Below are 10,653 nucleotides of genomic sequence, written 5' to 3'. Positions count from 1 at the left end.
ACTTCTGTCTTTTTATATTCAGATTAATAAAGGACTTTTAAAAATCTACTTTGTTATTGATAAGACTTCAATTTTGTTCTGAAATTAATCTGAGGTGTTACTGAAGCAAAAATACAGTAGGAGGTATTTTCATGTTTACAGTCTTGAATGTTGTGTCACATTTTAAGAGGGAATTAACTTTCCCTGGGTGGATACAAATTTCAAGGGAGGGAACAGAACTGGCATGGTATAATGGCCTCTGTTCTGGCGGTGTACTTTAAAACGGGTGACACATTCCAGCTGTAAAATTGCCTTCAGAATTAGCTTTGTGAAGACCTTTCCTACAGTAAATTGTTCCAAATAGATGGAGTATATTCCAGTAAGATGAGAGAAATGAAAAAATGCAGCTTGAGAGTAGAGATTAGGAGTTCCAGCAATCCTGTCTAAGACTAAAGATCTTAAATACTGATGTGCTGGTGTCATCTTTGACTGAAGCTATTCATATTTAATGATTTATGACTCTGCTTTCACATTCTTGAAGAGATGGTGCTTGAGGACTTCCGGCATGGTCCTCTGGCTTACCACCTGGATGTGAGACAGTGCTGGGATCAGACCAAAGCTCTCTGGTATCCATGAGGCTCTATTCTGGTGAGCGTGAACTGAAGTCACTTAACTGTGACCTTTTAAACTGAACTTATTGCTGTTTAAAACAGATTATTGCAGAGTTATGTCCTATTGGTCATGACTCTTCATCAGGGATTGGAGCTTGGTGCCCTGGACCTAAAATTGTTTTAGGCTAGCTCTGAAATGCTGCTGCTTGGGGGCGGTGGCTGGCAACTTAGCAATGAATTCTGAATGCAAGAGCTGTTTATCTCAATGTCAAGTACACTTAAAGGTTGCTTGCCCCTCTAAAGATGAAAATTTAATCTCTCAGCAAGTGGGTGCTACTGAATTCACTGTCAAAGGTGGTAAATTCTGGAGAAAAGTTGCATTGTGCCTATATGCCACTCCCAGGAAGGGATAGGTACCGAAGTGTGCCAGTGCACAACAGCGCTAAAGCAAACCTTCCTCCCCTCCCGAGATCAGTGTTCTGTGCTGACAGTATTCCATAGTAACATCTAATCCCTCAGCCTGTGGCAGCTGCCTGAAATGGATTGTAAATTAATATAAGTAGATGTTAATACAGGCATCTGATTTACAGCATTCAAGAAGATCAAGCTGTTAAAGTAGGCAAGCATTAACTCCAGGTCCTTGTAATTAAATTGGCTCTGTAATTAGACATCCTTAATAAAAATGATTCCAGCAGTTAGAACTCTAATCAAGGTGGGGTTTGGTGGGTCATATGGCAGAGGTGGCATCCAGGCAAAGCCTGTGACTTCTGTAAATGTCTTCCACCCGGCCTTGCAAAGCTGTGCAGAGGGTCAGGCAGCAGGGCCGAGGAACAGGTTTGGGCAAGAGCCTGGTGTGTGCCAGTTGTAGCTGGGGCTGTTGGGAGCCTCGCTCTGTGGTGGAAGAGGTGAGCGTGGCACGCAAGCAGAGGCCAAGGGCTTTTTTCAGTTAGGCAGGGTGACGCCAGTGTGTCAGTGTGCTTCCCTAACCAGTGTGCTTTTAACGGAATGGTCCTACCTGTTCTGAGATATTGGGTGCCAGGTAACCTGCTTTGAGTGCTGTGAACTGCCAAAAGCCTCACTTGGCTTACATGTAAGATCAAATTGGGTGCAAAACAACATGGCAATAGCTTTGATTTGTTTGCAGATGGCTTTCTTCAGAGGTGTTGCTTTGAAATGGGAGTAGATCCTGCTATGCTAGAAAAGTTTTGCTTAACCATCTAAAACTGCTGCAGCGTGCGTTGCTCAATGTTTGCACTTCCAGTACTTGGTTTCTTATAAGAAGTACAGTGTCCAATCCATGGGAGCTGTGAAGGGCATAGAAGAAACAATAGGAAATCTTGAACTCCACGCACCATGTAGCCATACTGTGGAAAGAGCTGTCTCCTGTTTGCTGAAGTGCTCTTTCTCCTAAGCAGCTTTGCCTGAATGTTGTAATGAATAGCAGTGGAGACAAAAAAAAACCCACCCCCCCAAAAAAAAACAAACAACAGACTAGTTTGTGGGAACAACTGGTGTTTGTGTCCTTTATGCTTCTTCCTGGGGAGGATTGGTCACAAAGCTGCATTTGGTGCCTCTTGTGCCATCTGTTAGTGTATCCGTGCGTACCGGGCGCTCGTAATACAGCCAGCTCCTGTGCTGATACTTGCTACACAAAGCCAGTACAACTTGGCAAGAAAACTCACAGAAAATTCAGTTCTTATTTACCTTCAAAGTTGCAATGCAGCTGTTGTAATCCCATCGGGTGTGTGTGATGTCATTGTAAAAGACTATAGTCTCAAGTTTCTGCTACAAGTACGTAAATGGCAAAAACTCCCCTTCAGAGACAGCGTGACTTGCTGGGTACATGCAAGAGCAGGAGCTCTGTTTAGTTCCTTGGACCGCCTGATAGTAGAACAGCATTCAAAATCAGCCATGTGGAGAGAGGGCTGTGAGTAGGAAAACCGTAGAAGAGACATTCTTAGTAAAATGCTGTTACACTTAAATGTTATTAATAAAGACAGGGATTTAGCAGTAACTACACCTGCGCTACTAGGGCTGGGAACTCCCAGCCCTCCACTGGCATCTGCCTGGCTTTCATCTGCCCTTCGCTGCATCGAGATCTCCGTTTGGGGAGGGCTCAGCCTGCGAGGGACTACAAAGGCAGGATGTCGAGGTGTTTCAAGTTGCAACCACTGGAAAAGCACAGCTCTGTCCTCCAGCATGTAGTCGCTCATTTCAAGGTACATAAAAATGTTAAAACACTAAAGAACTGTAGAATGAAGGCTTCTGTATTTTGAAGTTATATGTGCCATAAAAGCACATACACAGCAGCATTCATATATTTCAAGATTTATTTCCTTGCTAAACCAGCACTGTTGCCTTCCTAATGCAATGCCCCTGGGGGCATATTCTCATCTGTCAGCCTACGCTATTTCACTTCAGAGCAGCACACTGGCACGCTGATCAAAGAGGGGGGAAATTTACAGCTCAGATTTCCTGTATACGGTTTTGAACAACAAACTTTCCGTGGAGTGTTAAAATTGCAAATTGACAGATCTTAGCTTCAGTAATGCCTGGTCAAATATCCGTCTTGATTTCCTGCCCCTCCCGCCCCATGCTGTAGTGCCAGGGTGGTGCTTCAGTCGCCTTTGTGCCCATGGATTCAGCCTGTTAAAACAGAAAGTAACAACTGACAACTGGGTTTAAAAGTAAGATATCTCAGTAGAGTTGTGGAGGGGTAAAAACCGCAAGCGGGGCAGACTGCCAGAAGAGAGGTGGACTTTCCACAGCAGGGCCTGAGTGCAGCTTTGCCGCAGGAAGCCCGGGCGGGGAGTTCCCGGGTGGCTCCTGGTGCAGGGTGGGTGCCGCTGGCCCTCAGCAAGAGGGTATGGGTGGGCAGCGGTCTGGGAGAGGCAGGACAGGGCCGGGCAGGAGATGAGGCACACTGTGGCCGGTAACTCCCTGGTGAAACTCCCACCGGCACATGCTCCAGGCAAGCCACAGCCAAACCTCCCTGTCTGCAAGGAGATCATAAGATCACACAACTTCAGGGTGAACCACCAGCTGGAGCCCCTTGGTTCAACACTACCTTCAGCAGTGCTGGGTGGTAAAAGCTATCATGGTTTCTGGGTCTTCTAGTGTCCTGCAAAGGGTGGTGAGAGCTAGGAAGAGGCACCAGGAGTAATGCTGAGGAAGGGCTCTCAGTGCCCCACCTAGAGGAGCCACTGGTGGGTGCAGTAGTGGGAAAACACCGTGACAACTCTGAAAACTCAGTGGGAATCGTGATTCCTCTCCGTGTGAGAGTGGGATGCGAGGGATCCAGAAGAGTGAATGGGGCTGGTGTTCCCCTGTGCTCAGAGATGGTGAGCAGGGTTCAGCATGACCTCCAGTTCCTGCCAGGATGGGGGACTCGTGGGGGCTGGCCAGCAGCTAACTTTCAGAGCACTCATGCGTACACCCAAGTTCCTTAAAGAAAAAGGTCAGGCAAACAAACCATACCAGCTTTCTGAGAGCTTAACAACAGGTCATTTGCTGATTTCTTGCCAACTAAAACGCAGAGTCCTTCTTGGCTGCTTGGAGGCTGGGGGAGGGCAAGACACGAGTGGGGGGGAATCAATCTGCCCCTGAAAGCTGATGCCTTTCTCTGCCTTCACTTTGGCCCTCTCCTGAGTGACCTGACTTAGCCTGTCCACTAGATGATCCTTTCCTTATTCCTGAAGACTCTTCTGTTCTCTCACCAGTGATTTGTGGAATGCAGGCTCTGAAGCCAATTTTTCATCTTCTAGCAACTGTCCCCATAAACTCTGCTCCAGAGAAGAATCTGACTTTCTTTGGCCAACACCATCCAGTGAGGATCTCTCTCACTCTCACACACACACTTACACCTTTCTGTGCTTTGTCAGGATCACAAAGGGCACCATCTCCATCTGCAGCATCAAGAAAAAAATCAGTATAAATTAATTCTTATTCTTACCATTGGGGTGCCTAAACAAAAATGTTTGTCTATAGCTACCCTTTCAGTGCCACTTAGTGGTTACGTGGGATTAACTAGGTGTGAGTATGTCTGAAGGAGTCTGCCATCGCTATTTTTATCCAGTAGTTGGTGTCTAGCTTCTCTGCTTCTTCAAAGCAAATCAATGCAGGTAATGATAGACAGTAACATGGCAACTTTTTACATAAACAGGCCTGCTGGAGCCAGATCTTCCCCTCTCCTGCCAGAAAGCTGTTCCTCTGAGGAATCCATGCATCTGGCACCAAATTCCAATCATAGCACTACAACTGCGGCAATTACAGAGACATTGGCAGCTCAGCTGAAGAGACAATATTTGTTTTCCTTGTTTAGAACTATAAATAGTCAATAGAGGACTCTCATTAAAACAGTATTGATGATTGAAGTAAACCAGGCACAGAGACGCGGCCAAAAATTGGACTTCCGCTCCAAAGCTGATCCAGCTGTTGCTTCAGAAGCTGAAGTTCCAAAAGGGCAATGCAGAAAGCACGTGGCGAGCAGCAAACTAGCCCTGAAGATACACTGACACACCAGGTGTCCATGTTTGATCTTAAACCTCTTTGCCTATGTCATTGTTTCAACTGGAAGTTTTTAAAATACCTTCAGCTCTGCTGTGGTTTGAGCAGCTGACTTCCACCTCTGCCTCTCCGAGATTCACAAAGTGAAGCAATACTGAAGCGTCCTGAGATCACCCTGTCTGGGCAACACGCTGGCAACACGCGCGTTACTCTTGAAGGGCAATTACAAGGTCTTTATATAGAGCGTACACTGACAGTGGTGCTTTGCCACCTTGTCCTAGGGCTTTCCTGCCCTGGGGCAGATGTGCATTTGAAGCTTCTCTGGGGCTGAAGAAGTAAATCACCACTGAGTGCTTTTTTTCAAATTATCATTCACCCTGAGTGAACAGTCCCTCTGCTGCAACAGGTGGAAGAGGACCATGTCTTTCTTCCCTGGTCTTTTTAAAAAGGGGGAAAAAAAAAAAAGAGAAAGAGAGAGAAGATTGCTCCGTTTCTGTTTTTAAGAATAATTGCCAGCCCCTTCTTGGAGGACACATTTGAGACTGGTAGGAACAATAGGTATAGAAAAACTTTTGGAAAGAAAAAGGGAGACATAAATGTATTGCCCCAATGGACACTGTTGCCCATGGTCTTGGGTAGGTTCCCAAGTGCCTGACGGCTGGCATTTCCCCCTCAAGTCCTCTTCCTACGAGAAGGATTTCCCTCAAAATAAACTGCCATGTCCTGCAAGCCAAGGTCATTACTGCCAACATTTTCTCTATGTGGCAGGGAGCTCTGTAGTGGTGGAAAGAGGCAGAATAACACCAGAAACACAGCGTGGTCCACTGAATATAGAATCAGCAGCGTAGCTGAAAATCACGTCCTTGAGCTAGAGGGGCACATGTGACTGTGGAAAGGGGAACCAACAAGGGTAAGGAAGATAAAGAACAACTCCCCAGAAATCAAATCCTGTAGTTTTTGATAATAAATGGCACCTTGTTATATGTTTCTTTTCCCACTCTTGCCTATGCAAATGTTAACAACACTAGGCTGCAAAACCTTCTTTATCTAATACCAGTCAGAGCCACAAAGAAATAACCTTGCTTTGGTGGTGCAGATGACAACCCTCACCACTAATCCTCAACCATGCGTTGTCTCCCTGGATTTCTCCTAAAGACTCAAGTCCTTTTAGGATTGCATTGGGGCACATTTTTCCTTGCAGCCTTTGCTTGCCTAGCATGTTTGTGAAAGGGATACAACACTGTTGCGTGAAACACCCTGCAGCTTCACCACCACCTTACTGGATAACTACCAAGCAGTATTATCTATGTGCAAGGTGGTATTTCAGTCTCTCAGGACTTTTTCTCTATTCCCCCACATAGTTGCAAACTCACTTTTCTACGTCCAGTGCAGCTCTACCAAAATACATTTCGCCTAAGTAAGGTTAATTTGCATGTGAAAATTTACTTTGGTAGGGTGTTTTATTCTAGTAAAAAGAATGTATTCAAAGGGGGAAAAAAAGCTGGATATCTTAGTGAAAGGGTATTTTTCTTTGTAGCTCTCACCAGCTTATGAAAACTGTCATAAGAATGATATCTTAGAGTTTTACAGACCCTAAAAACAGGCTCAGACTTTCACACAGGCACACATCATTTTTGCTTCAGTGCAAATATGAAAAGTTTCAGTCGCAGGGAAAGGCATTTTCGGAAAGTTTTGCAGGTTGTTAATCAAGCAGGTATAAGGGAAACTGTTCTGCAAATTCAGTGATAATTCTATCACCAAACCATCACCAGATTGAAGCTTCACCTTCAGCTTCCACACAGCATCCAGTGTAAAGCTCTTCTACCTTGAGTTATGGCTTCTGCTATGTGTTTGGTTACCCCTCCTGTCCCGCACAGCCTTGTCTTGTTTCTGAAGATGTGATGTTCTGGCTTCACATCTGAAAATGTAATGTTCTGGCTTCGCCATGGTCTTCTGCCTTCCACAGCCACCAATTTCTTTACCTGTAGTCTCCTTGTTACCCCCTCTCCACAAAACCCTGCCCTGCTTATCTCTCTGGCTCAGTCTTATGCTTCAGATTGTCCTTTTCTGCACTCTTGATTTCTAGAACCCAAACACCAGGAGCACGCCAGCTTCCTCAACTCTAAATCACCTTTTGTCTGCATGCTGCTATATTCTTTGCTACATAGCAGTATTTTCTCTACTTTTTATTTAATCCAGATCCCCAAATCCTTACAGTTGCCAATAACCTTTTGGTTCTTCCTACAAATTACCTGCCCCCCCCCCATATCTTTTTACCTTTTTCACAAAGGACCTTGATGCATTTTTTAAAACACAAGATACCACAGTGTGAGCATTTGGATCTCTGATGAACTGAGTATCAAAGAAGCAAAAGACAGCTGGCCTTCCAGATGTGTAGCCCAAAAACAGTGATGCTGCTATACCTTTTCGAGGAAAATGCCAAATAGGGACCTAAACCACTGTCAGTGGTGCTGAGATTTTGCTAGTGATGTTCTTCAATCTACAAAGGCTTTGAGACGAAACATGTCTGTAGCTAACTCGTCCCAGTCAAAAAAGAATTTACAGCAACGTTTCCTGCACGGTCTCCAATAAATGAGAGTTGCTAATTGTTTAATCCTCCTAAACTTTGGTTTCTCTCTGCTGTAAGTGTCTTAGCCTGCAGCAGATGCCAGTCTAGAGTGGCATTTTTGGTTCTTAGCCATCTTCCTAACAGTTTTTTTGTGATATATACATTTCCTCTTAGTGATCTTATAAGGTATCACAGTTTGGCACAAATAGAGGCCCAAGTCCAAGGCCAGCATTCGAGCTCTCTAGGCTTTGGTCCTGGCTTTTGCACTGAAGTGCAACCATAAGCGGGAGTTCAAAGTTGGGACTGCCATCTGGATCAGGATCTCAGCTGCGTGGTTCGGGCATGTCTCTTGTTTTTGTTGAATACCGAGACATGTTCCTTCCCCCTGACACTCATTCTTTCCCTCTGGTTTGTAGGTTGAAGAATCAGGCAATTACTACCCTGGGGTTTCCATCCTCTGGAAAATCCTGTGCCCACCTACAAAAGATAGATAGGTCTTTCTGTTCAAACAGAAGTGCTCATAGTGGGTGGGTTATCTTTGCTTCTTGCCGTGTGTTTGCTCCTCTGTATAATTAACATTTCCTCCAGAGCTGCTTAGGGCTAAGGGAGGTGAGTCATAAGTCTCATTTTAGTGTGCAAGTCTTTACATGGACATTAGTTAGGATGAGATATCAGTTATTCTCTGAGCTTCATTTTCCTTATCCCACCAAACCATACATTGCCATGAATGCTGCTATCGCTAACTGGATTCCCAGTTTCTCCAAACTGCTGTTAAACCAGCTGGACTGTGTAAAAGAGGCATATCCGAGGCCCTATTTCATGGTGACAGCGGCATAACAGGACCTTCATCTCAAACATGAGGACTGATCCAGTTATGTCTTGGTCTGGACATGGCCCCTGCTGGCATTTTCCTTGGGACAAACGCAGTGTAACGCTGAACTGCCACAGGGAGTAGCTGGCAGGGATGGAGCGTGGCAGCCTCTGCTACTCCTCCTGGACAGTCAGGCTTCTTTAGCCGTGCGATGGGATTAGAGAAATAAAAGGCTCAATTTTATGAAAATTAAGCCTCAGGTTGCTCACGGGCTCCTTGCTGGTTGCTAATGTGGCTGTCGGTTGGGTAACGCTCGAGTGAGGATCATCATCTCCTGGAGCAAAAAGTCCTGCGTTTCCTCCTGTCAGGTTTGCAGCGGGAAAGGAGCACTGGGAAAGTGCAGGGAAAGGACCGGGAGCCTTTTTGCCAGGGGGAGATGAAAGCAGAGCGGGGCATTTGGAAAAGGCCCATGAGAGATGAGTGCACCAGCTCAGTGTGGGGAATGTGCTGTGGGAGATGTACCATAGCACAGTCCCAAAGCTCAGAAAAAATGGCCCAGATGAAGAAGGACACAGGGAGACCAGGATCATCTCCCTTCTTAGTTTTCTCAACACAATGGTGAAAGTCGGAGTGAGACTGTGTGCGTACAGGTACCCGCATGTATGACTGCTGGTGCTGCTGCTACACCTCTGGTTTTAAAACACTCTACAGCTGCTCTGACAATAAAATCTGAGTTATTTTGTCAGGTCTGTTTCCTTTTAAAAGCACATTATTTAAAAATCATAACATGTATTTGACATCCCTGATGGCATCCTACATCACCAATCTAAGAAGTTAAGAGTCTGAACAACAGCTCAAGGAAACCAAAGGAAATTTTGTATTACTCGCAGATGACAACTGCCCAGACAATGAAATGGGCACCAAGGAATAAGTGAGATGGAAAGAATCTGATCCTCCTCCTTCAATTGCTCACTCTTCAACAACAGATGGTATGTTTGCTGCGAAGAAAGTCCAGGGCCCTGGACCAAAGGAAGAATATAAGCCACATTTAACTACTTGCATATGTTGACTTTTGGAATTGTTTCCAGTCAGATATAATGTCAGACACCTATACACTGACCCCTTGGTTTTGTTTCCCTGTGCTCTTTCATTTGTTTGTTATTATCTTTGTCCCGTGACCCAACATGACAGTAAAATGTTCAGTATTTTTTTACCATAAATAGTAAACAAGCTCAGACTTAAAGGAAAGGAGAACTGAAGCTCATGGAAGGTTTTGTATAGCAGAGACATTTTAAAATAGGCAGGCAGGAACAATTATTATGTCTGCCTCTATTCAAATAACTATGCCAATTTGCATCACTCAAATTTATTTCACTGTGTTGCCTGTCTGTTTCAGACTGATGGAGGTTTTTTTAAACCTCAACTAAATTTTTCTAAGAGTGACGCTAAGGAAAAATATGTTGTTTTGCCATCCTAAAAACTCTGGCCTATGCAAACCCCTTGTGTGTGCACCATCCAGATCATATAGTTACATGTATTCACATAAATCTATGTATTTGTGCATATACATATATATATATATTTTTTACTTTACTCAGTTGTGGTTGTTTTTATTCCTACACTGCCTCATTCAAATGGCTCTGACTTGGACAACACGTAAATGTTGGGGAGGGAGGAGAAAACCAACTTTATGCTTCAAGCAGCAATTCTCAGCACTGGAGAGCTGGATTGGAATTCTGCTTTTACGTGGAGTTCCCACACGATGCCAGCCATGTGATGTAGGATGCTTTTCCCGGCTGGTTGTTAAAACACATTTGCACTGCAGGTTGGTGTCCTGAACCTGCAGGACAGCGTCTATACCCTCCCACGAGTACTGCAGGAGGCCAGCACTTCCATCTAGCAGCACCTCCAGGTCTTCTTCTGCCCCCAGATCCTACTCTGCAGACAGGCAGCACCAAGGGGAGAGAGAAATTGCCTTTTGTAACTGGTTTTTCAGTCAGGTCTGAGCAAAGCCAGATTACATCTGAGCCAGTGCTCTAATCGCTGGGCTGTTTGATTTAAGCATCTATGCCAAAACGGATTTCCCCCCGCCCTTGTCAGTACATTTCGTCTCAGCTTTGCATTAGGAGTTTCTTCTGCATATTTTCTGCTGAGCTCTCTGATTCTTCTGTCTATGC

Source organism: Phaethon aethereus (assembly GCF_964289735.1).
Source record: "Phaethon aethereus genome assembly, chromosome: 2".
Lineage (NCBI taxonomy): Eukaryota > Metazoa > Chordata > Aves > Phaethontiformes > Phaethontidae > Phaethon > Phaethon aethereus.
Note: the sequence above shows the minus strand (reverse complement) of the source record.